The sequence below is a fragment of the Pinus tabuliformis genome, chromosome 3_2 (assembly GCF_031772625.1).
Source record: "Pinus tabuliformis cultivar Carrire ecotype Pingquan chromosome 3_2, CPIR1, whole genome shotgun sequence".
Taxonomy (NCBI): Eukaryota; Viridiplantae; Streptophyta; class Pinopsida; order Pinales; family Pinaceae; genus Pinus; species Pinus tabuliformis.
In genome coordinates, this window is record NC_142302.1 from 390,698,995 (window position 1) to 390,726,649 (window position 27,655).

Below are 27,655 nucleotides of genomic sequence, written 5' to 3' on the forward strand. Positions count from 1 at the left end.
ACTTGGTGCTCAATAACTAGTGTTAGCAACACCTTGACTATCCATAGTAGCTTAGTTGTTAGGTATAACTTAGTATCCTAGCTTATGCATAACTAGGATAAACCATCCATCCTAACAATTCCTCCTCATTCTTCTCTTTGGTTGTGGCTTCTTTTCTATCATTGATTAATTATTGACATTGATCAATGGATTTTGAGCTTTTAGGGAAGATTTGATATGGTAAAAATTGTATGCTCTCTTTGATTATTACTAAACTTGTGTCAAGAGCACATTATGCTTATTTGATATTTTGGCCTTGACCCTCTTCTCCCTTTTATGTCCCTATTTGTGCCCCTCAAGGGTTCGGTGAATTTCCTTTCCTTTCTTATTCGATCCGTAAATTATTTTATTGTTAGTAGTGGCCATGATTATGATAGGCCAGAGTAAAGAGACACCCAAAATCCCAAGTCCAAAGTTTATGTACATTAAATCACCCTCGGTACACATAAATCCCAATTGGTGAGTTGGTCACAATTGACCAAAGAAAATAGTTAGTGAGTCAATGCAAACCAAAATAATGTATGACCAACTAAACCCTAACTCCCTAATCAATGTATCAAATTCCATAGGAGAATGCTAGTGATAGTCTAGCCGAAAGGTGTAAACAATAAAGTATTAAGCCTACCAACTAGAAGAAATGGCACACATTAGGAAGCTAGCAGAGAATAATTAATGTATTGAACTCCCTAATGCAAATTATGCGTGTATATATATAAATACATAAAGGCTTTTGAAAATTTGATGTTTCAACGATGGGTGTGTATACACATACCGTTGTGGTCTTCGTTCACTTGGAATTGTGTGAAATATTTATTTAGTTAAGATGATGGTGACTCTAAACCATGTGTCCCCCTCTTCATCGACATTGATGTTGATGCATGTACGTGGAATCTTCGCCCTTCGTCTAGACGTGCATGCCCATGCTATTCAACACTTTGACTGCGTAAGTTCTGCTTAACAAATATTATATGGTGATGTGAGTGCTTTATAGCGTTAACATAGAACATCTCACTTTAAATGTATTTTCCATAGTATGTACTATCTCTTTTTCTTTTTAAGAAATTGATATTTTGATTTTTTCATGCGATTAATAAATTGATTAAGTATTAATGAAAATTTTAATAATATTTATTATTAGTATTATTATTATTTAATTGTGTTGAATCAATATTATGTTTAAGTAATTTTAGTAAAGTTTAGAATTATTATTTTTTCATTTTTTTTAATTTTTAATATTTAAATATAATTTTTTATTTATTAAATTTACATTATTTAATAAATTTAAACATATTATTTTTTTATGGACATGTAAAAGGTATTTTAATTGATACATTTAAATAAAACTTGTTATCAAAATAAGAAAAAGACTATCAACGGGTTTAGTGGGAGGAAATTACTAGAAAATCATATACAAGATTAATAAGTGTTTTAACAATCAACACAAGTAAGGCTCAGTCAATCTAAACAACGAAACTTCAAACAAAACAATCAAATCCTGCATAAATAGATTTGACTTTAGACTCGCCACCCACATAGGCAATAAAAATTATCGAGGAAGAAGATGAGGAAGTAGAGTAACACAATGAGGAACAAGTCTCGTCGAAGCTTAGTTGGATATCCCCGTGACATTGATTGGGGAGTAATGTTGAGAAATAATCAAATCAACAACAAGAAAGGTAGGTGAGAAACAACAAAGTGTCCTAATCAATCGATAGTACAACCACAACCAACCACACTGCAACAACAGTCAAGGCAACCATTGCATACTATGTAGTAATAATAGATAGGCCCACAACTGGCTGAGCATCAAGAATCGCAGAATGTCACTTAGTTGACCCAACAACAGACATAGGAGAAATACAAATAGCCATCAGGGTCATCAAAGAGAAAACATCAAATCAACCTGCAAATTGGGAAAGAGAAGAAGTTAAAGTCCCATACTACACCTACTCAAGTAGAATTACTTCACTTTCTAGTACATTAATCCAATGTAGGCTTTTGAAAGCTAGGTATTTAACTTATTTTATGATTTTTCTCAAGAAGCATATGCTAGGAAAAAAAGATCAACATAATATATCGAATAATATCAAAACAGGAAGGATAAGAAAATAAGAAGTTTGGAAAAATGTACAAACCTTACACATGAGAAGTTACAAATACCTACATCAAAGGCTAACGAGGATCAACTAGATGCAATGCAACAACTCATCCACCAACTATCTCAATTTAAGAATGAAGGAAGTGCATCAACAACTGCAACAACAAAGTAAGAAGATCAATGTGGATGAAACATCTTAAATTTTACAGTAGGAAATTGTTTCATTTGGGAAGGTGAAGCAACAATTAGAAGTAGCATTGGACTACATTGCTACTATGACTTATGTGTTTAATAACTAGCTAACTTACTTGGCAATCGCATGCAAGTGACTTAGTATACAACAACTACTCATTAAAGGCTTAGCCGACAAACAAAACTCGACCATCAAAGGAAAAGCAGTCACAACACTTGATGCCCAAATTGAACAAGACAAGAATCTTGAAATAAAAATGATACAGGAGAAGAGGGTATGGCTAAGGGAAGGTAAGAAAGAACAAATGGATCCCAACAATACCTCATATCACCTCCATAGAATTTGACCATAAATGCAAGAAATGGAGAAAAATGTTAATCGTCAACTTCCAGAGTTCTAAGGCAATTAAATTTTAGATGAGATTAAATATTTGGCATAGATGAATTCCTTGGAAGCATAGGTCTAGTACTTAGTCAGAGAATGGAGCACATTTGATTAGTATCTATAAAGGCTAGCTCTAACAAGTCACATGACAACATTTGGTGAAACACAAGCCTCACCTTCTTTCCAACAACCTTCACCTCCCCATATTAAGTATCAGCTTTTCAACCCACGTACTTCTAAATATGCTCCATAGGCACATCATAGTCAATCAACTACAATATAAATAGAAGTCAAAGGGTCCAACTCATCACTTGCAAAACTAGAGAGATGAGGAATCAAATTCATAGATCAAGTTGATCAACTAGTTACAACTAATCAAACATCAATGCATACTAACAAGGCACTCAACTCTATAACAAAAACACTTCAATGAAGCATCAACCATCACTAGCACCTTATTCTTGTAATTTTGTTCCACATTTTGTAATGTAAATTTATAAATATCCCCTTCTTCAGGACAAAGAAGGAATTGAGGGTGGGGGGATGTTGGAGGGGCTAGTTGACCTAGTTGACTAAACCCAAAAGTCAAGATAACTGACTAGACTCTACAGTTGACATACCAAGATGTAATTCAAGTCAATCGACTAAGTTAGTTATATAATTAATCTAATGTAACTACCAAAGTCTAGCATAAATATGCATGTATGAGATGAAGAATGTACTGACAATCGTGGACTAGTATTGAAGGTGTTATTGTTGGTCTACAACTACTTCTTCTTCTCTTCTATTTTGTCTTCCATATGTATTACTCGTATTTATTCATATAGTATTTGCTTGGATGTATGGATGTATTGTTAACACATGTATACAATTCACTAGATTAGAATGTGGACCTCCTCTACAAAACTATGTCATATGCTAACTCTATCTAAGTATTTAGTGTTGAGTCCTCTATGGAAGGTAGGACCTACCTCTCCTCCTAATCCAACATGGAAGGTGACAATGTTTTTTTTTGTTCTAATATTATTGAGTGTACATAGGCAATTTAATTGTCGACTGGACCTAGTAAGCTTTTGAGACGCCCAATGCTATATGGACACGAGACAAATCCTCCCACTTATTATGATGGCCTAAAGAGAAATGCACAAGGGTTGGTGGTCTCATCGAAGGGATCTATCTATCATTACAATTCAGTTATTTGGCACCTCAGTTACCTAAACTCATAATATGTAAGCTCTATGTCACCAAATATTGACAAGGTAATTATAAATTTTATTTATTCTACAATTTTGTAGAAAATGATTATTTATAACCTCTTAAATGAGACTTAACACCAATCATTTTAAAAGCAAACCATTAAGAAAAGGAACTATACATAAAAGAAAAGAAATATATAATGACACATAAACTATTATAACTCATGAACACATATGCATTGAAACCCAAAAGTAACAAAATTGTTGAATACAACACATATATGTATCGAAACTCGAAGGTGAAAAAACTATTGTAAACAATTCTATGTATATATGGGCAAATAATGATATTAACCAATTTGTACGCAAACAAATAAATAAATAACTATGGCACCATACCGTGCCTTGAGTGAGCTTGACTCAAGGATAGACCTGTGCCTATAATCTATTAGTAGAAAGAAAATATACGAGCCTACAAATGCATACCAGAGCACAAATCAATAGTTGAAGGTTCCATTGATCACACCAACAATAGTAATGATATTATAAGCACAAAGAGAAACAATAACAACGTTCATGTGTTCTAAGCGCCTACTCTTATATAAGAGTCTACAATCTCTTAAATTAAACACACACAAAGGTTTTCTTGGATTGTGGCTTCTCTTGCCACCTTTTTGTAACTTATGATGGTTTTTATATTGTCTCAATATAATCTATGATGCTTTTTCCTCTGAAAAAACACACACAAAGGTTTTGTCTACTATGCAAACTAATTAAAAGCAAAGAGAACAATTAGTTACAGTTAGATACTAAATTTAGTCATGGATCAATCTAACTCTGCCATTTTTGTCCCGAATAGATACGAACTGTAGGACAATTCGTCAAGCCTCCAGAATTGAACTCAGCGCTTAGAACAATTTGAAATGGTTGCTGCCTGTCGGGATCCCAAGTAACTTAGTCCATACCCAACAACAATTTTATGAGAATAACATTGGTCTTGTGCAAGGGTTCTTCACATGGTCTGGTAACCAAAACTGTTACCCCATAATCTTCGAAGATCCAACAGCACCATCCTCACATCCATTTTGAATTGAAACCATGCCTTCTGGCATTACAACTTTCACCCAACTGACATATGATTATATTCATGAGCATATCCACTTGGCAGATAAATGTATTTGTGAATGCATCCACATTCGACTATGCCTTTGCATGTCCTATAGACTTGGTTAAAATGGCAGTGTACAAAAACCTCACAAAAAATTACATTGTTCACATATGACCAAGACATAAAAAGCCACATATTGTCTTGTACCTCACTTATTTCAAACCACATTATATATATAAACATGATGCAACTATATCTTATTCAACCAAACACACCTATTTATTCCTTTCAATCAACCTTCTAGTTATTTAATTTCAAACAAAGAGACAAGGTACTAAAACAAATAAACACACATATACATGTAATGGTAAATGGAAAAATTAGATATGGTTAATGTGAAAAGATGGGAAAATGTTTAGGCAAAAATGGTTATATGGTGAACAAAATGTTTCCAAATGGGGATCCCATCAGAAGGCTCATGGAGTTTGTGATTTTCCACATTCACCACAAAGTAAATGTGCATATATGGGGGTAGATTGAGCCTACAAAAATTATCTCCCGCCTCTTCTAGTGTCTTGAAATGACCATATCTTAGAGTATTTATCTTCTTACTAGGACCCTATAGTATTTCATTGTTCAATTGTAGACATGCTCTATCTCCCAATGTAAATGCATTATATGTTTTATGTTGATCATGCCTAGCCTTATATTTTTCCTATGACTTATTCAATGTATCCTTTACTTATAAATAGATATACCTAATCTTCTCAACAAAAAATTATTCTCTTAATACATCCCTTATGAGATCCTCCCTCACTTATCCTTTGTCCATGTATGACATCCAAAAATGAATTTGGAAAATATCCGAAACAAGTTTCAAATGTTGATTTAACTATAGAAGTGCAGACTACTCTATTATAAGAGTGTTGTATAAAGACCATATTTTTGTCATGGGTCTTCGAATGCTTCTAGTAATTATAGACTCTAAAAATTTGCACCAAAGTCTTGTTGACTACTTCTATTTCCTCATTTGTCTATGGATGGAATGTTGTAGACCATTTTAACTTCATGTCCATCTTCTCCCACAACTAATCCAAAATGCAATGAGAAATTTGATGTCCCTATCTGAAATGATGCTCCTCGATATCCCAAATTGCACCCAAACATATTCAAAGAATAATTTTGTTGCTTCTTTCCCTATGATGATCTTTCTATAGGGAATGCAAATGTACATCCTTTTGAATTCGTTAACTACCACACACATGCAGTCATGTCCCTTCCTAGTTTTTGGTAAACCTCCCACAAAGTCCATGGAATTGATTTCCAGATGACAAGTGGTATTGGTAAAGGATGGTATAGACCTTGTTTCTTGTTATTAGGCTTATTGCTATAACAAAGCATACATCCTCTAATGAACCTTACTACATATTATTACATTTTGGGAGAGTACACATACCTTTGTAAGTAGGAAATTGTCTTCCCAACACCAAAATAATATACAACCTTATAGGTATGAAACTCTATGATAATTTTCTTTTTTCTCACTTTCAAGAAAAAAGCTTGTCTAGTCTATACAATAACCCACTATGAAGATAATAGTCAATTGTGTTGCCACCATTGTTTGTAGGATTCAGGCCTTGTAGCTACTAAAACAACTCCTTTGTAACACCCTCCTCCCATATTTACCCAAGTTAACCATTCTATTGGGGAAAAAATGTGATGAGAGGCTACTATGACATGATTCAGCTCCCCATGTACAATTAAGTAAGTGGAAATGACAAAACAAAACCATTCTAATGTTCCACACATGCTACAAAACCTTCGGGAGCCAACCAACCCTTCTAGGTGACCAACCCCTGAGACGACATGACATTTCACTGATCCGGACCCCCATCTACTCCCATGACAAGCCATGAATGTAACTAATTCCTTCCAATTGCTCACATAGCAAGGCATGCCAACGAATGTGGACTTTTTCATCTAGTTTTGAGCCAATCACCCCAAATTTTGTGCCACTTTTTCAGGGCCATGACTCGGGCCACTACCCAAAACTTCATGAAAACTTCAGAAATGATAAATAACATTGAAACAAGATTACTAATGAAAACAATTGATCAATGAATTGATTGTACCCCTACTATCCATGACAGGAATTTCATCAAACATATCACAAATAGGTCATCTACAAGTCATAACAACATATCTGAGCATAGGGGTCTCATACTTATCAGAAATTCGTAAAGAAGCATTAATGCCTTATCACAATAGTTTCATTATCATCTATTAGGTCATGTATTCGTACATTCATTTAAAAAAATCAAATCATGTTGAGAGCCATACATCAGGTTTGTCATAAAACATACTCATAACCAACATATAACCAATAAAAATAACAAGGATATAACAACCATAAAATACACATATAAGCCAATACATTTACACATGAAATACCAAGGAGAAGAAGCTATTATTAATGAGTGCAAAATCCAACCAGGTATGGGACTTCCACGAACCACCTGACCATAGATTGGCTAAACCAAATACTTTTTCAACCAATAACCCTCATGCCATATTCCAAGCATTAATGTTGGGCTCACAACAAAACCAACCAGGGCTTCCCGAAGCCAAACCACCTCAACCCTCATCAATAGAATTAGGATTTCTGCAATCCCCTTTGGATTACTAGGCCCTAAAAAAGCATGTATGCCTCTGGATATCTCCACCTAAACCGCGAGGAATTTTTTCGTCTCAACCTCTCGACTTTACTATGTATTCTGTCATTACCGGTCAAGGGATTCCTAGGCTTACGGGGTCTCCACCCTCTGGTATTTACCGTGTATCCCTCGATTATCGATCAAGGGATTCCTAGGCCCAATCAAGGGTATTCACTACTAAGCTTTACCATGTATCCTCTCATTCACCAGTCAAGGGATTCTTAGGCTCAATCGAAGTATTTACATCCAGGTTTACCATGTATACCATCCCAAGATTCTTTGGCCTTGTGAATAATTCTGAGACCACCCCACTCAGCTTCTAATCCATCCGACAATCCAATTCAACCAAATACAAGAGAACCCACCACACCATGGTTATCTAGAAATGGCAAGGCAAGGTTGAAGAACACTGTCACACCTAGAAAAACTCATTCTAATGATAGCAAGAGAACCAAAAACACACATACATGTACCATGCATGCCACATCTAGCAAGGAAATCACACATGCAAATCGATACCTACAAGTAATCCCCCTGTAGCTGCTTGATCTTTCTATTCCTTGCTTGATCTTTACTTCCCTTTGCCTTCTTTGTCATTCCTTTGCTTTCCTTGACCCAATGCTAGAATCATGCTCCAAGAATACTTTAAGTGTCCAAGAGTATGAGAGAGAGAGTAGAAAGAGAAAGGTCCAAAACAGAATAGACCAAAGGTACCAACTGATCCTTAGAATCCTTTTTATTAATGAGGCCTCTAGTTTCTTCAATTTTCCATTCTTTTCCTCCTCACATGCAACATGTGACCTTTCACTTTCCTTTTCTCCTAATTACCATTATTTTCATAAATAAAAGCCAATTAATGCCTCATGCCTTTCCAAATACTTTTCAATTTCCTTTGAAAATTTCCTTAGGCATAATAAACCAAATGAACACCCACATTAGGATGTTTTTCCCAACATTTAGCTTGGAATACGTGTCCCATGACCTTTGTTATTATTTTGCCTTCATTAACTTTATGACATGGAATTTTGACCAAGGATGTTACATCCTTGAATTCCTCATATTTTATATATTCCTCTATATATGCATCATGGGTGTAGGTTCCATGTGCATAAGAGTTCCCAACGTGGTACCTTTTGATGTCGATGGCCTTGAAGGAATGTTGACCAACTTGCTTATGCTTCCCTTCCTATACTTCATGACTAAATGAAATTGTTGTAATAATGTCATCCACTTGTAGTGTTTGGTTTGTTGTAGCTCACTCTGGGCCTACTATAGTATTTGGCGATCTATGTGCACAATGGTTTCCTTTCCCATTAGATAGAGTTTCCATTTTTTGACAGCTAGTACTAGGGAACATAACTCCTTGGTTGAGAACTACCCCATGAGATACTTTAGAATGGTAGAATATAAGCCTTCCTCCTTGAATCAATATTTCTCCTGTGGAATAACCACTCCTGCCCATCTCCACTTTGAAGGGTTGCTACAAGTTTGGTAACACAAGAACTAGTGCTCAACTGATTTTTCTCTTCAAATCATGAAAATCCCTTAGTTGATCCTTCCCTCATCGGAAGTTATTTCCACTCACAGTTATAGCATGAAGTGGCGCAACTATTGCTAAAATAAATATATGAATTTCCTAATGTATTTTGGTGCTCCAATGAAACTTCTAACTTCAGATACATTTGTAGGAATTCGTCACTTCATGATGGCCTCCATCTTTTTAGGGTTTATCTAAGCTTCCCTCCTCCAATCATATAGCCTAAAAACACTAATTACTTCTTTTCTGTTGGGCATGGAATCCCCCCATAGCATGTGTTGGGGCTCAAAGCCCAATTTTTGGTCAAAGGTATTGTAAGACTCCACGAATTGTGGATGTAGAGCGCGAAGTATAGGTTGTGTCATAGGGTTTTCCGCCCTAAAGTATTGTAAAGTAATGTAATGTCATGTCAGCCTACCCTGGTCCGCGGACCATGGGATTGTATAAATAAAGCGAGGCTCTAAGTTGTAAAAATAGTGAACAATAGAAAAAGGAATATGAATGGTTCGAGCATAAAGGAAGAGTTTAAGTGTATTGGTTCGTAGTAGTAGGACGAGGCTCTGCAACTAAGTGCGCAGAGGCCTAGTAGATTTCGCAACTGAGTGCACGGACCTTTGCAGCTGAGTGCGCAGGGCGGTGTCGAGTCTGTAATCTTGATCAAAGAATAATAAAGAGAATTTGATTTCTATTTCTGTGTATCTGCTTGTACATTTCCTTCTTTACATTTATACTGTTTTATTTATCGTGCACACTGATATGATTGTTGGATATGTTGTAATAATCACTAGTCTTACACAAACAAGTTAAGTAATCAGGTAATAAAAAATTAAATAGAAAGGAACTTGGGTATAATACGGGTTGCGCCCTGAGTAAGGCTACACGAAAGCAGCATCAAAGGTTGCGAAGGAATAATAAGTGCGCGTAGCGACATGCACGCAGGGTCAAACTTTTGACCTCCAGAAGCTCAACAGACATCCCCAGGGTGTGGAAACCTAGTTCTAGCACCCTCCCATACTACTTCGGGTGAGACCTCATTCCACACTCTACGGACTGTTGCCGAAAGGGCCAGTAATACTGGGATTTGCTTGGCTAAATCACCTCTGAACCTGGGTCAAGCCCATACAACCCAAAAAATGGTTCTGTTGCCGAGACCGAGATCTGCATAAGGGATGTTTGATGTCGTGCCACTAGAATCCAACAAAGAAAGAAATTGAAGAGTGGTTGGATAAGAAGATTCACGAGTTTGCGGTGCAGGAAAACAGAAATCCGCAAGTATCTAAGGAATAGTGGTTGGAGCGCTACTTATATATGGAAATCCATGAAATTTTCTTTGCATCTTTTCCTTCTGAGTTGTATGAGTGGATCATGAAGTTAGCAGACAGCCAAGAAAGGTGTAGGCTCGACAAACCAATAGTGTGGACTCCAGAATTAGTGCGCAAACTAGAAGCATCAGGAGATAATATCGCACGAGCTATGGACCATTGGCTCGACCGAATAATAGGAGGATTTATCATTGAGTTTGCGGTAGAAATGACCATCAGCTACAGTGAGGCGGAGTGACATTTCCTCAAGGGATTGCGAGGTAATTATACTAAATCTTTGAACACTTGGATTAAGATGCTATTGTGTGAAAAGTGGGTTATGCAAATAAATTAATGTTTGGAGCTATGTGAAGTGGGAAGATCTACAGAAGTGGAGGTAGCGAAGAATTAGAAACCAGTCCCTTAATTTCACCCTCATGGGAGAGCGAGGAAGAGCTCGCTAAAGTTTCCCCGAGAAGCGCGGTCAATCTGATAAGGCAATGAATTTCGCCTTTACCACCTCCACCCACACCGCCACCCATCTCACCCTCCTCACCTCCATATCCACCCACCCCACCTCTGCCACCACCACAATTCAGTATGGCGAGTGCGATCAAACTACTGGTATTCAGAGGAGTGGGGAATGAAGATCCGAACCAATTCTGGTTAATGGTAAGAGCTGTATGGGAAGCACAAGGCGCCGTGGATGACAATATTAAGAAGGCTACATTGGTGAGCACGTTGCAAGATCGCGCATTAACATGGTATATCAAGCATTCTAATGACCACCCAAATGCAGGAATCGCTGAAAACCAGGTCGTGCTGAACAAGGAATTTAGCAGGACAAAGTCAGAGAAACAATCAATCATCGGGTTTAAGGAGATCGTGATGCTCTTGGGCGAGACCCCCTGGGATCTGGACCAAAGGCTGAAGAGTACGATTCGTGAAGCCAATATGATGTTGACATATGGGAAGCATCGCGCATGGTTTGTAGCATCACTAACACCGCACTTGAGGACGGCGTTGTCACAGCAAAAACTTTCCACCCAGGCCGAAGCTTTAGAAATGGTGATGAGATTGCATGATACCCCTATACAAGACCCTGGTTTGGGAGTCCAACAAATCCACGCGCAACTGCAAAATCTGTGTCTAGAAATGTAAAGTTTGAAACAGGACATGACACCTCTGCTAGAGGCGCACGAGGAGGTATGGTGCATAAAATGCAAAGGCCAAGGGCACAACAAGGACCATTGTCCAGTGTTCGTGAAATACTTGGCGAGAGGAGGGTCGATGCTGTTAAGACCTGAGGCACAAGCAGGGCCGAGCATGGTGTCTGCATTATGGTACGCGATCTATCAGATAGGAGGAAAACACACTATGGATAATTGTCATCTGTTGCAGAAGTATATGAAGACGTCCCAGCAACTGTTTTGTAATTTCTATAGGTCGGTAGGCCATGATGAATGCACCTTCCGAAGCTACGAACTAATGATGGATCGGGCTCTTGCCTATAGGGTGCAAACCAAAACACGAGCCCTCGACCCAAATGAAGGGATGGCGCATGCTGGATTTTAGGAGCGCGGTCTAGGTTGAGGCGGAATGGGACTAGGAAGGGGGTCACAGACAACTAATTTGTTACAATTGCGAAGGGCTAGGGCATTATGCCCGCGTTTTTACAAACCCGACAAGGACATCATGTTGGTACTATACTCAGTTTGATCATGAGGCAGAAGACTGCCCTTCACTGATAGCGAGGATGCGCGAAAAAGGGTTACTCCAGCCCCCTCTGGCTAAGAATTTGCAGATGATGAGGTCTGTGCCATGCAAATAAGACCCAAATGCAAACATGATGCTCTGGAGTGGTATGACCAAAGGCGATGATAAAGGGAAGTAGCCAGAAGAAAGTGCGTGGGTTCACAAGGCTCCTACAAAGGAACCCGAATTTGATTTAGAACGCACGAAGGAGACATTCATGGAAGCTAAGAAGAGCTTCACGGAGGCCACCACTTCAAGTAGTAAGGATCAACTAGAACCATAGATGTATCCTTCAATGCTCACTACCTTTCTGGAGACATGCATGAAACTGTTGCGCGACAACAAGGCAGTCAAAGGACTACAGGAACTTATCACTAGGTGCGCGGGGTCAGGAGAACCGCGCGTGGTCTGGAAACTTGGAAAGCATGCATTGCGCACAGGAAGGGAAATGAGGTTAACTGCACAAATCGGTGAGTATGAAATGGATCAGGTAATCCTAGATCTCGGATTGGACGCAAATGTACTGCCAAAACAAACATGGGAATGCATGGGCAAACCCGCGCTACAGTAGTCTCCTATCCAATTACGAATGGCGAACCAACAGAAGATATTTCAAGGGGTAACAATAGACATTGAAGGTGTGAGCGCGTAGGTGGATTTTGAAGTGATAGAGATTGTCGATGACAGTAATCACTATCTCATGCTACTAGGAATAGACTGGGCCACCGATATCAACGGAGTCATAAATCTGAAGAAGCGCAAAACGATCTTTGAGAAAAAGTCACTACGCGTAGCAGTATCGCTAGATCCAGCTGAAGGAGCGCGATACATTGAACCAGTGCACGATGATGATCTCAATTGTATTTACAAGATAACTGCACGAGAATAGGATTGGGTGAATCCGACTGCAGATGGAATAATTTCATGGGAGTGTGAAATCTCCTGCACTTCAGATTCAGATGAAGAAGTAGAACGATGGCAGAATCGGCTGCATGAGGTAACAACGCTTAATTGCAACATGATGATTAGATCACTGCGTTGCGTGACAACAGAAGCAAGAGAGTTGCCAACATATGATGGATTAACATCGGTGGATGAATTTCTGAGCAAATTTGAAAGCGTAGTACCAGAATAGCAACAATTCGATGCTCTGAAATAGGCGCTGCGCACAATTCCCGCACAATGGTGGGGTACACATCAAGGAAATTTTGAGGACTGATGCAGATGCAGAAGGATGATGCGCCTATGTTTTGGAAAACCGCATCTCTGAACAAAAGCCAGTTAGCAGGGGCGGAACAACTTGCGCACCCACCTTTCCCGATGGGTACAAACATATGTTGTACAGCCCGCACAAGTGCACACCACCCCCAGAATAGAGAATCGAAACAAATCACAGCAGCTACCAATTATCCATGACGAAGCATTTGATAGGGTTTACGGAGTACTAAACAAGGTTCACCAGGCGAGACAAACTGATTGGGACCTGCACGTGCCAGTGGTTCGATGGGCCTGTTAGCGCTCGAATTTGGCCTCAGGATGAAGAAGGCAAAATCCAAGGCAACATCAAACCACTTAGCCTCGTAGCTAGCCCTACGAGGACAGGAGAGGGCTCTCTCCGGGTCTATCTCGGCAAAAGGTCTTCAAAGGGCTGAGATGACCAATAAAGAACACTGATTTTAGGCTAGTAAACTGATAGGGAAAGTTTGATTTCAAATTTTTAGGGTTTTGTTGGAAAACTGAGCACGGCAATTTTGGGTGCAGGGATGAGACACAGTTTTTGCAGAGGTCTTTTTGGGGCAAGGTAGGAGATTGTCTTGATGCCTTTGAAGGAAGTGAATGGATAGGTATGACTGGTGAGGAGCTAAGGAGAGCAAGAAACCATCAAGAGTTCTCCTTAAACAGATGAAAACATAGATATTAAGCAAACTTAAAGGCAGAGCATAGAAACCATGAATTCTACCTTAACACTTCATTTACTTAATTTGCAGAAGAGAAGAGTAGGAAAATGATACACATAACAAACTTACAAGTACATGAGAGAAACACACCATCAACACAAATCACCACAGGAATCCCAAATAGTGCTGCAAAACCCTGGTCTTTCCTTTGCCAAAATTGCAGAGATACAAAGAGTAATACAGTCTAAGCTTATCCCTCAAGAGTCCAACCATGAAAATGATTTAGAAAATACATAATATAGACCATTCCAACCCATTACCTAGCCTTTAGGAGTCGAGCTCCTCCTTCTAGGAGCAGTTTCAACCAATTCTAAACAAAGCACTACAATCTAGGCAGTCAAAACAACTTGCCTCTATAAGTTAGGAAACCAATTCATTCATTAATTTTTTGCTATTTTATGAATGAATCTTCTAGAATAGGTAAATAAGTGTCATATCAACATGAAAATACATTAATTACATCAAAGAGGGTGAAAAATCCCACCACAAGTCAAAACTGGTCAAACTGGCTGCGTTTTCCTGAGCTGAAGATGAAAATTTTGGAAAATATCTTGATGCGTAGCGCGCCAAAACCCTACGCGTAGTGCGCCTTTCAGCCCACTTTTGGGGCACTTCCCGGCCTCCAAATTGAGCTCATGATAGCTCATTGGAAAGATATTTTTGTCTAGTTACCATTTGACAAATCAAGAAAGTCATTTGGCCAACCAAGCTAGGATAAAACTTGATTTTCCCAAGGTCACTTCAGAGGTGCATTCGATTCTCCTGAGGCAACGGTATTTTTGACATTTCTCTAAAACCATGACACCTGTGTAAAAAGTGAAGGAGGTTTTTCTTCCTTGGCATGTTGTGGACAAAAACCTCTCTCAGTTTTCCCAAATTCATTTTTGATTGCTCAGAAACATCATGTGAGTAAAACCTATCCCGATGTGTGAAACAAGGGATTTTGTCGAAATGAAGCGAAATGAAGGGGATGAGGGGCTTCTAAATTCTTGGGGAAATTTTTGGAAGTAGGGAGGGATGTTAGGAAGCAGGGGAAAGTTGAATCTCAGATATTGAGTGAGGGGAAGGGGTCCAAAAGGGCAAAACACAGGCCCAACCTAGAAAATTGTCAAGTTGTAGCAAGAAACTAGGGTTTGTGCGAAAATGAGGAATTTGGCGGACCTAAGGGATGGGAAGTGTTTAATAAGGTATATGAAGGATAGGGGAAGGTGTATGAACATCTGGATACAATTTTTGCTAATGATTTGACCATCCAAGAGAAATTACCTCCAAAACCCTAGGAGAGGGAAATGACCTTGCCTAGGCGCAACTGAAACATGAACAAGGTGTAAAATGAATCATTAGACACTGACATGATAATGACAACCCTATGAATGATGATAGACTCAGCTGAATGATGACATGGACCGACATTTGGACAACTTTAGAAGGAGTGAAAGCAAACCCTAGATCTAATGCCTAGTGACCAAATTTTGCTTGAAGACTCACTAAAATGACAAAATTTGACCTTGACACTCTGAGACCACTTTGTAAGAGCATATTTGATCACTGGAGGAAGGCTGGAAAGACTGACAATAACATGGCCTATACGAACATGTACAAAACCCTGAGTGCGAAGACGATTCTAAAGGTGCGAAGCAAAGTAGAGACCGTAATCTCTGAAGAGAATAGAAAAAGAAATCCGCACGTAATGGCTCCCACAGTTGTGACAGTGCGCGATGACCAGGACAAATAAATCACACAGCTACGCGAGGTCAAACATATAAGGATTCAAAAAACCATTCAGTGAGGGAACCTTAGACTTCGCGAACTCGAAAAGGACCGGGTACGATTAAGGAAGAAAAGCATTTTGATGGATGCTGAGATCAAGAGGTTGGAAAACGAGATCACACAAGTATGTCTCATCGATAAACCAAGGATGACAAGGCAAGATACGGATGATCATACCACTGCATTAGAAGATTGTCGCCAAGAATTTATGACTCTGCTGCCATGGCTACGACCGCACCTCACCAAACACAGTAACCAAGGGAGTGCACTACATATAGTAGAACGCACGACACCGATTGTCGCAAAGGCAATTGAGGAGTTTCTACGGACTATACTAAAAGGCGAGTTGAAGTCTTGCACAGGTGGTATGACCACCTGAGTAGCCATAGGGAGCATAGTCTCAGTGCTCCAGGCAATTGAAAGAGAGCGTGGGACTATAAAAGAGTCTATTTGGGAGGTGCGATGAGGGAGGTGCACGCAGAATCAGCATGTCACAAGGGTCGCGACCGCACAAGGTGGGTACGCTGCCACGCGAGTAGGCTGGGAAGTGATCATTGGTGTCACTATTCATGACAAGATGTCCGATTTAAGGCAAAAGGGAGCGGGCGATGGGCATTTAAGACACGAATTAAGGGCAAGATTTGGGGCAATCTGCCGCCAAGAAAGCATTGATGGCCTAGAATTGGGGGGAACGGTCGAATTTGAATTCAAAAGGCGCTATAAAACTCCAAGGGCTAGCCATGAGACAACACTTGTTCATTTGAGATTTGAGTAGTTGATTAGAGCATAGATTATTGAGCACCGAGCAAGATTTGAGCGCCAAAGTTCATGAATGACCACAGATAGCTCAAACAAGATGGTAGCTACCAAGATAAGTGTGGGCTTTGTAGAAAGAACCGTCGACGAAACCGCGCAAAACCCCACGGTACAAGATGTTCCCGGAGATGCTGGGAATGCACCGAAAATCCGAAAATCACCTCAGACGCCAAGACCCAAGAAAGGTAAACAGGCAGCGGGACCAGTTCGCATGTCCCAGCAAAATCTGTGGTTCGGTAAACTCTCAATGGAAGAAAAGGGCAAGAATGTCACCATTGAGACTGATGACGAGGAGGAGGACCTACAAACTCTCGTTGATGAGATAGAGGAAGCAGAAGACATGGAAGAGGACATCTAGCCAGTGCACTCCGCAGCGAAATTGCCTAAGTACGTCCCTCCGGGGAAAGGGAAAACTAAGATACCAAAGGACCTAGATGCCACTAAGAGCACACTCCAGACCCGCTCCTCCCCTATGGAATTGTGTTTGAGAGCTCGCACCTAGGTTGCGTGCCCACAATGAAGTTTGAAGATTGGGACCTCGCGGACAGCGAGAAGTTCCCACACTTAGAGACGGAAAGCCTCATGAAGCAGAGCACGGAGGGGCCATTCACAACACTAGAGCCACGAAAATGGTTACGCAATGTGGAGAATGTCAGATTACTTCATCTGTTGTGGATTCCACACTTTCACCATGCACCTATCACTATTTTTGTCAACAGGCAGTTGCTTTGCCTGGTGCATGATGGGTACTTATGGCTGGAGGAGCCTATTCCCATCATGGCGGATCTCATCCATATAGTTTCCTGGCTCCCCTATAAGGGAAAGGACCCCGCGATGATATAAGGAAAAAGCGGAGATTCGGCGCTCGCAGAGGCCATGAAGAAAAAATACAAGCTTTAGAAGAAAAAGAGGGGTTACACAATCAACATCATCAAAGATAAAGGGGTGCGCGTAGCCACCAAACTCCTGGCTGGGAAGGTAATGAGAAAATGTCACGGTGATGAGGTACCAGCGCCAGTAATTGCGTAGAGGGGGTCCAATTCAACTTGGCCAAGTTCCTCTGTGAGGAATTCTTGACCAATTGCAAGGAACCCCAGGAGTAGGGCAAGACATTCCACTATGTGTGGTTGCTCTTGTCCATTTTGCTGGTAACAGGAGAACTGCCCGAGGACAGTCAATTCCCTAGCATTGAACAGGACTTACCAGAGGCTGCAAAGTACGTGTCGCTCTGGGCCACCAAGGACACAAAGCAGATTCGTGAGACAAAGATCTTATGGGTGCTCATGGAGGAAAGCATTTGGATGTGGATCAATAGACGACCACGCCTGTCCCCCATAGTGCACAATAGTCTGCGGAGCTTTGCAGACTTCAAGGCGGACATGCATAATGTTTACATCAAGGCGCATAAGGATCCGGCGCAGCAATGGACCAAGCTCCCCTTCATCGCCATTGATGATGCAATCTTTTCAGTGTTAGAATCATGGCCCCCCAAGTGGCGCGCCTCAGACCTGGCGGAGTTGGATAGGACAACAACATAGAAAAAAAGGATTAGGCCAAGTTGCACGTCACGAAGTTGGCCGAGAAGAGGCATAATGAAAAAGTGGCCGCGGAGGTAAGGGTTGTCCACGAGGTAGCAAGGGCAGCCGCGGAGCAGGCAAAGGCCGTCGAAGAAGCAGTAGCAGCACAGGCAACAGGGGCCACCACAACGCAGGACGAGGAGGGCCAGGACTTGTCTACAGGATAGGAAGCAGAGGACACAGAAGAAGGTGCGGACCTGGGCACAACTTCCACCTAGCTAAAAAGGTCGTGCGTCATAGAGAGATCGGGTCCGCGAAAAAAGGTCAAGGCATCCAAATTGGCCATCGACCTGATCACGTTAATAGAAGGGACCTCTACGACATCATCAACACAGTTCGTGAGGTCACCAAGGAAGTGTTATAGGAAGCCATGTCAGAGCAGCAGATTGTGTTGGGGGCCCTAAGGGTGCAGTTACAGGAACTACAGGTGTAGCCCCCACAAGCAGGAACCGTAGCCACCTACGGCGCATCAGGCACATCAACAGCAGAACAGCTGCTACGCGCAAAGATGGCCAACACCATAGTGCTACCGGAAGGAGCGCTAACAACAGAGAAAGAGGACGACATAGCCATGGAGTGTAGGATCCAGGGACTTGGCCTTAATTTGGCTGCCCTTTTGTGATACACATTGTACCAACTATGTGATGGCATAACAACAGAGCTCCGCACCAAGGTGGGCCACGCGATTCAGGTGATGAGTGAGCAAAAGATCAACATCGAACAACTCAACATACAGCATGATGAACTGGTGTCACAGAACTAGCATATCATGCAGACAGTTGATGAAGCATGCCGGCAAGTCCCAGAGTTGTCCATCACTGTAGACCTACCAACAGAGATGCGGATCCATTGTCTGGAAAGTGGAGTCCGAAACGTGCATGAAGAAACAACGTGTGTGCAGCTGGAGCTGAATCTCCAGATTGCCGAGCTGCGGCTGAAGGCGCAGCCTTCCACTCCTCCAAAAGTTAGTGAGCAGCACGTTAGTGCTATTCATAAAGGATTGGAAGAAATTGGACGGGCAATGCAGGACTATACCAGTATGTTGGACCAAGCCTTTGGCGTCCTCACATCCTTACAGGAGGACCCCAACATATAGCGCCTGGAAACAGAGGCATGCGAGCTTCAGGAGTAGTATGATAATGTAAGGGGAACTACACAAACAATCGTCCTCACCCAACGGCTCACAAAGATGCAACAAGCAAGGGCACTGAAAGAGCAGGTGGATGTCGCAAGACAAAAAGAGGCACTTCTCAAAGCGCGTGTCCAGCCATGGATTGATGAGGCCTTCATGATTACGGTAGATATTGAGGGCAAGCTCGCATAGATGCAGGGACTCTACACACTAAGGCAGGCAGCTGATCCTCACAAAGAAGCGTCAGAAGAGCGCATGCAGTAGGTCCAGCAAACCGCAGAACAGTGCACCTCGGATCTCCGAGCAATACAGGACCAGTGGGAGGGGCTTCGCGCTAAGATCACCACACCAACAAAGTGACTCAGGACGAGTCACAATGATTGTGTTGAGGGCCTGTTGGGCATGGAATCCTCCCACAACATGTGTTGGGGCTCAAAGCCCAAGTTTTGGTCAAAGGTATTGTAAGACTCCGCAAATTGCGGACGCGAAGTATAGGTTGAGTCATAGGGTTTCCCGCCCTAAAGTATTGTAAAGTAATGTAATTTCATGTCGGCCTACCCATGGTCCGCAGACCATGGGATTTTATAAATAGAGCGAGGCTCTAAGTTGTGAAAATAGTGAACAAGAGAGAAAGGAATACGAATGGTTCGAGCATAGAGGAAGATTCTAAGTGTATTGGGTCATAGTAGTAGGAAGAGGCTCTGCAGCTAAGTGCGTAGAGGCCTAGTAGAGTCCGCAGTTGAGTGCGTGGACCCCTGCAGCTGAGTGCACAGGGTGGTGTCGAGTCTGTAATCTTGATCGAAGAATAATAAAGAGAAGTTGATTCCTATTTCTGTGTATCTGCTTGTGCATTGCCTTCTTTACATTTATACTGTTTTATTTATCGTGCGCACTGATATGATTGTTGGATATGCTGTAATAATCACTAGTCTTACACAAATAAGTTAAGTAATCAGGTAATAACAAATTAAATAGCAAGGAACTTGGGTATAATACGGGTTGCGCCTCGAGTAGGGTTGCGCAGAAGCAACATCACAGGTTGCGAAGGAATAACAAGTGCGTGTAGCGACGTGCGTGCAGGGTCAAACCGCAGACCTCCAGAAGCTCATCAAACATCCCCAGGGTGCAGAAACCTGGTTCTAGCACCCTCCCATACTACTTCGGGTGAGACTTCAGTCCGCGCTCCGCGGACTATTGCCGAAAGGGCCAGTAGTACCAGGATTTTCTTGGTTAAATCACCTCTGAACCTGGGTCAGGCCCATACAACCCAACATATGCAAACTCACATTTCTTGATATTTTCGAGTAGTTTGTGCTTCTTCAAAGTCTCCATCACTTGCATCAAGTGTGAAATGTAGTCCTTCTATGTAGCACTACAAGTCAATAAATCATCCAAATAAGTAATAACAAATTAATCTAGATAAGGGTGTGGTACATCATCCATTAGTCTCATGAACATAATTGGCGCATTTGATGGACCAAATGGCATGGCTACCCACTCATACAAGCCTTGCCTAATTTTGAATATGGTCTTCTAGGTGTCTTGTTCTCTAACCCTCGATTAGTGATAGCTTGATTTTAATCTAGCTTGGTGTAGTACTTCATGTTCTACATCCAATCTAACAAATCATCAATCTTAGGTAAGGGTTACCTATTCTTGAGTGTAATATTATTTAATTCTCTATAACCAATGCAAATTCACCAAGTCCCATCCTTCTTTGGTACAATTATGATGGGTGACCCACAAGGGTGAGGTACTTAGACAATTAATCACACCCTATTCTAGTAGTTTCTGTAACTTCTTCACTTCAATTTCTTCTTGAATGGACTATCTTTACAACCCAATATTTGGCAATGGAGAGTCTGACAATAATTAGATTTTGTGCACCACTTTGCTCTTGGATGGTATCCCTTTAGGATCCTAGAACACTCCCTTGTATGCTTGTAGCAACCCTTCTAGTTATTATTTCTATTCTTTTTTACATCCCTCTACAGATGTTATTTCCTTTATTGAATCCTCACCAAAATGATTTTATCTTAAGAAGAGTAAAACATATTTATTTTTAGAACTAATCAATTTCTTGGCTTCATTTGCACTTACCAGTGAAATATTGGACTTGCCTTTGTGAAAGTTGATGATGAATGATCTCCCATATTTGATAAGTTTATATTGTAGAGTTTAGGCTTCTGTGATCCATATCAAGTTTACAAAAAAAAATCGGCGAAGATCACATGAGACATCATTTGTCGACGCGTTTCGAACCAACCAGTGTGGATCTGTTTCTTCAACTTGTCCTGATGATGAACCACACTGGTTGGTTCGAAACGCGTTGACAAATGATGTCTCATGTGATCTTCGCCGAATTTTTTTTTGTAAAGTTTATATTGGTTGGATATTCACATAAATATTGCATCTTGCAAACTTTCATATACATCAGGGACTTCCAAACATGACTCCACATACATCAAGTGGTATTACATCCAATTCTACTTTATCAATATAATTATCACTAATATAAAAATTTATTCTACACCATTTTGTTACCTTAATTTCAACATCATTAGTTACCCATCCCAATGGATATGGTCTAGGATGATTATCAACCTCCAATCAAATATTTTTGAATATATAAACTACTATGAGATTATCTTGTGAACCTGAGTCGAAGATGGCATCTATCTTGGTCTTCTTCACTTGTATCTTAATATGGAAAAGTTGGGTCATCTCCTTCTCTTCATGTTGATGAAGGATATTCAAATTGACTTCCTTTTGCATTGAGGTGAAAAACGTATTCTCATGCACATCAAAGTTACTTTCCACCTAATTTCTCAAATCCATGGAGATAAATTTTTTTTTCTTCCCATCCTTCTTATGGGTTGTCGGGTTCAGCTCATGATGTAATTTCCAACGCTTCTGTTCAGTGTGACCATCAATGTTGCAAATATTGTAATGTTTGTAGTGGTTACAATGATTTTTAGGATCCTTGCACTAATGTGCAATGATTTTTGTCTTCTTATCCTTTTCCCCTTTCCACTTCTTCTTCCCTTCCTTATAAAATTCATGGTGCTCTTTCTATTTGAAACCACTTGAGTGCCCTTTCTTTTGGCCTATACTTTCCAAGTACTATTCTTATAAACAAGCCTCGTCCATTATTCTTGGCTTGAACAACATCACCTACTTTCGTAGATGGTTGTGTATATCTCGTAGATAATTGAGGAGTACATATGAGCTCTTGGGATAGAAACACAACATTATGGTCATCTTCCTTAATTCAGTGGCATAATCTTATACATTTTCCCCTTTACTTGAAGTAGTGCCATCAAATCCATTGGTCCTCTATATACATGATAGGGTAAAATTAGGACTTCAAGAGCGGTTTGAAGTCCTCCCACTTAGTCATTGGGGAATAACCCTCTAGCCTAAGTGTCTCTATATTGATTTCCCACTAGGTTAGGGCATGGCCCTTGAAATTCGATCTATCAAATGATATCTTTTACTCCACATCTATGTGGTGAATGCTAAAATATAATTTTCATTGATGCAGCCAATAAATCCATTTTAATGCATTGATCTCACCTTGATATGACTTTGTGTTAATCTTTGCTTCCATCTTGAATAGGGATTGTGAATAAGTAATAATACTTGAACTTGACTACTCTTTCTCGGGTTTCTTCCTTGACTACCTTTCTGGATCTTCATGATCCTTCGATTTTCACTCTGATATGACCTCTAAGTTGGAATCTCCATCTTCTCTGATTCCAACTTGTTTGCTAAAGTTTCTACAAGAAGGTTCATATTGTGGTTGATATCAACAACTTGCACTTCTAGCCTCACAAATATTTCTTCTACTAGATCCTAGTTATTGTCAACAAAGTTGTCGGCCATGCCTATGGTTCTATGAAATTTTGCTTAAACCACTTCTTGGATCCCGAACAACTTCCCATGAGATTTCCCAAAAAAACCTACTCTAATACCAATATTATTTGTAAACTGCCATGTATATTCTACTTGATAGATTGTCACAATATCTAATAAACTAAACTGAAATTTATAATATGAATGATAAATTCCTTTAGATCCCATATAGGTTAATTATTGAATTTGTGCTTATGCATGAAATAGATGAAATGCAGAAAATAGGGAACAAAAAAAGTCAATCACACATCATCCATATCAAACACAAATATTTTATATGGGAAACCCTTACAAGACAAAACCTAGTTGGAAGGTGAGGTTGCCCTACTCTCTTTTCTCTTTATAGTGGAAAAATGCAAGTACAAAGAAGAATGCACTCTATATGGCATTACCTAAGACTTGTGGTCTGTGAGGCTATTACATAACAATAACTCCCTTTATTATGATCTCTAACCCCTACACCCAGTTTCTCCACTCTATTGTGGAATAAGATACAATCAAATGGAATGGAACCCCTACTCCTTCTAGTAGCGTGGTTTTTAACATACCCTAATAGCCAACTAGGGGTTATGTTTGACTTCTTCAACTTTCAACTAGAGTTACAACTTTGTGCTTTCTAGAGTCTTATTCATAGTCCACACATGGCTAGCCCCTATTATATGAGTAACGAGGGTTAATGTGGCATCCTCTTGAACCATGGTGGTTGAATTGGAAGGTCAACTTATGGAGGCATAAATTTTGCATATGAAATCCGATTGACATCTTTCTTGTGCCATTGGAAAGGTCTTTGAGTGTAGGATAGGACAATGGGGTTTGCACAAGTGAGATTTTTGGACTCCAAAATCATTCATTTAGTGCCTCCAAATGCCTCTAGAAGGTTTCAAACCCCAAATCTTTGAATTGGGGCCCACTGGTAAAAATGGACCTACAAGCTCATTCATTTGAGTTTTCCACTCTGAAAGAATTGAGATAGATGAAAAACATTATAATGGTCTAATCTAGGAATTCATAGTGTCATAGTGCCTCAATATTTTTCTCCATTATCTTATTTATCTTCCTTGTGAGTTTGATCTGCTTGATAATCTTCTACTGTGGTAAAACTCAACCCTTAATAACTTGTGTTAGCAACACCTTGAATGTTCATAGTAGCTTAGTTGTTATATATAACTTAGTATCCTAGCTTATGAATAACTAGGATAATCCACCCATATCGATAACTCCTTAATATTCTTTTTGGTTGTGGCTTCTTTTCTATCTTTGATTAATTTTTCATATTGATCTATGGATTTTTGAGCTTTTAGGGAAGATTTAATATGGTAAAACTTCTCTGCTCTTTTTGCTTCTTACTAAGCTTGTGTTAGGAGAGCCTTATGCTTATCTGGTCTTTTAGCTTTGACCCCCTTCTACCTTATATGTCCTCATTTGTGTCCCTCAAGGCTTAGGTGGATTTCCTTCCCTTTCTTATCCAACCCTTAAGCCATTTTATTGTTAGTAGTGGCCATGATTACGATAGGCCAGAGTAGAGAAATGCCCAAAATCCCAAGTCCAAAGCTTATGTACCTTAAATGACACCCTTGGCATGCAAAAATCCCAATTCATGAGTTGGACCACAATTGACCAGGGGAAGTAGTTGGGGTTAGTGCAAATTAAAATAATGCATGACCTCTTGAACCCTAACTCCGTAATGAATGTATCAAATTCCATATGAGAATGTGAGTTATAATCTAGCCAAAAAGTGAAAAAATAGAGCATTAAACCTACAAACAAGAAGCAATGGTACATTAGAAAGCTAGTAGAGAATAATCACCTTGTCATTAAAATTCCTTGAATTAGACGGATTCAACCCCAAAGGTGAACTGCATTTCCAAGGGATTAGATGTGAATAGTAATATCCGCATCTAAGCTTAAGTTAATCAAATATAAATCAATACACATTAATGGTTCATCGATTTCCAAATATGGTTTTCTTTTAAATCCTATACCTAACCTAACCATCTAAAACTCCTTCATGATGGTAAACATCTTCTTTAATCAATTATCATTACCTCCATATATACCCTACGAATAAATTAAACGTGGACTAAATCTTTGTACCTACCAAATTCCCTCACACATACCTATCCTATCATGATATGAAATCCAAATAAATAGAGTACTTGCCATCCACATGGAAGGCACCAATGCTCTCCTATTTTATCACCCCATTGGAAGTCAATAAAACTTTACTATTCTTAAATACGACCATAAATTTTTATTTCAACCAAATGTGAAACTTAGACCATAGTAAACTAGCCACACGATTTGTACCATCAATAATATGTAATGCTCCACATGAATTCTACCGAGCAATCAAGTATGTCCTTGTATTCTTTTTACAAAAGGTGAAAGTAATGCCTTCTTACAAAAGGCAAAAGCTTAGCAATTCACCTTTACCTCAAGAGAAATTGAATCTAAGAGAGAGCATGAGCATCTCACAACCTTTATTGAGTAAAGTTAGGAAGACTAGATCATGGGCATTTCCTAACCTTATAACCATTCTCAAGGGAAAACCACTCGATGAAATTAATGTATGAAACTCCCTAATGCCAATTATGATTAAACTTTTACATTAGCATAAACGTGTGTGTATATATTAAATATATAAAGCACGCGAGTGCATGACGTGATGGTTGGGCAGTTTGGTTTACTCGCCCCCAGCCGCGTTTCGATTCCTGCCGAGCTGCAGATGCTGCAGCGTATTTGTTCCATGGCGACTCCAATGATGTTTAGATGTGACGGCTGTCAGGTTCTGACGCACATTTGTACCCATATATATGTAAAAAAAAGAGGACCCATAATGCTTCTAAAGGGAACTAACCCCTCCCATTTAAAAAAATATATATTAAATACATAAAGTTTTTATAGTTCTAATGTTTCAAGGTTTGATGTGTATACACATACCATTGTGGTCTTCGTTCACTTGGAATTATGTGTTATTTTTATTTTTATTTTAGATGATGGAGACTCTCAACTATTTGTCCCCCTCTTCATTGACATTGACTGCAGAGCGGAATCTTCGCCCTTCGTCTAGATGTGCATGCCCATGCTTTTCATCCCTTTATATATTGATGTGAGTGCTTTAGAGTATTCACATAGGAATATCTTTCTTTAATTCTCTTTTCCATAATATGTATTATCACCCTTTCTCTTTTTTAAATGCAATTAATATATCGATTAAAGATTACTGAACAAAATTGATAATATTAATTATTTTTATTATTTTTCTTTAATTATGGTGAACGAAACATATTGAAGTAATTAGGTAAGATTTAAATAAGATATTCTCATTTTTAGTATAAAGATTTTTCATATTTTTAAATATTTTTATATTTAAATATAAAGTTATTATCATTATTAAAATTAATTAAAAAATCATAATATTAATTATTTTACATTATTCACTCATCAAATATATTGATTTTTAATAAAATAAAAATAAAATTTAAATATACTTAAAAACACTTATTTTTTCATTACTTTAAATTAATGTATATATACCTAACACAATTTAGAACTTCAAACATTTTAAATAGTATAAATACGTGGATTAAAGAAGTTAAATTTATTAGTTATATACTTTTTAATAATTTATTTACAAAATAATATATTTTTAAGAATATATATAGAGTTATTAAAATAAGTTGTTTTGAAAGAACAAGTATAGTATTATGGTGTAGATCAAAACTCCTAATTATTATTTACTCAAGGTTGTAGGGAGGATTGTCTAGATTTGATCTATATATGAAATTGCTTGAGGTTTATGAAAAATTGCAAGTAATTAAATAGGATTTTTTAAGTCTTTTATGTTAAATTCTTAAACACATAAACATGCATTAAAACTTTAGTTCTTGCAGAATATAACAAACAATAACACCATAAAAGTAAACACAAAACAACAAGTGATGAAGGAGTTCAACCCTCTTGGGCTATGTCTCCTAGTCCAACTTCCAATAGTTCGGCCTATATCATTATGATAATGAAAAATAGTTATTACATCAATTTACAATGCTCAAATGGCTCAATAATAACTCCAATGGCTTTAGAACTGTCAAAAACCATTGTCTAGCCTCTTTCTCTCTTTTCCCAAATTCTACAGCTAATCTCCCCACAATTCGGCTGAAAC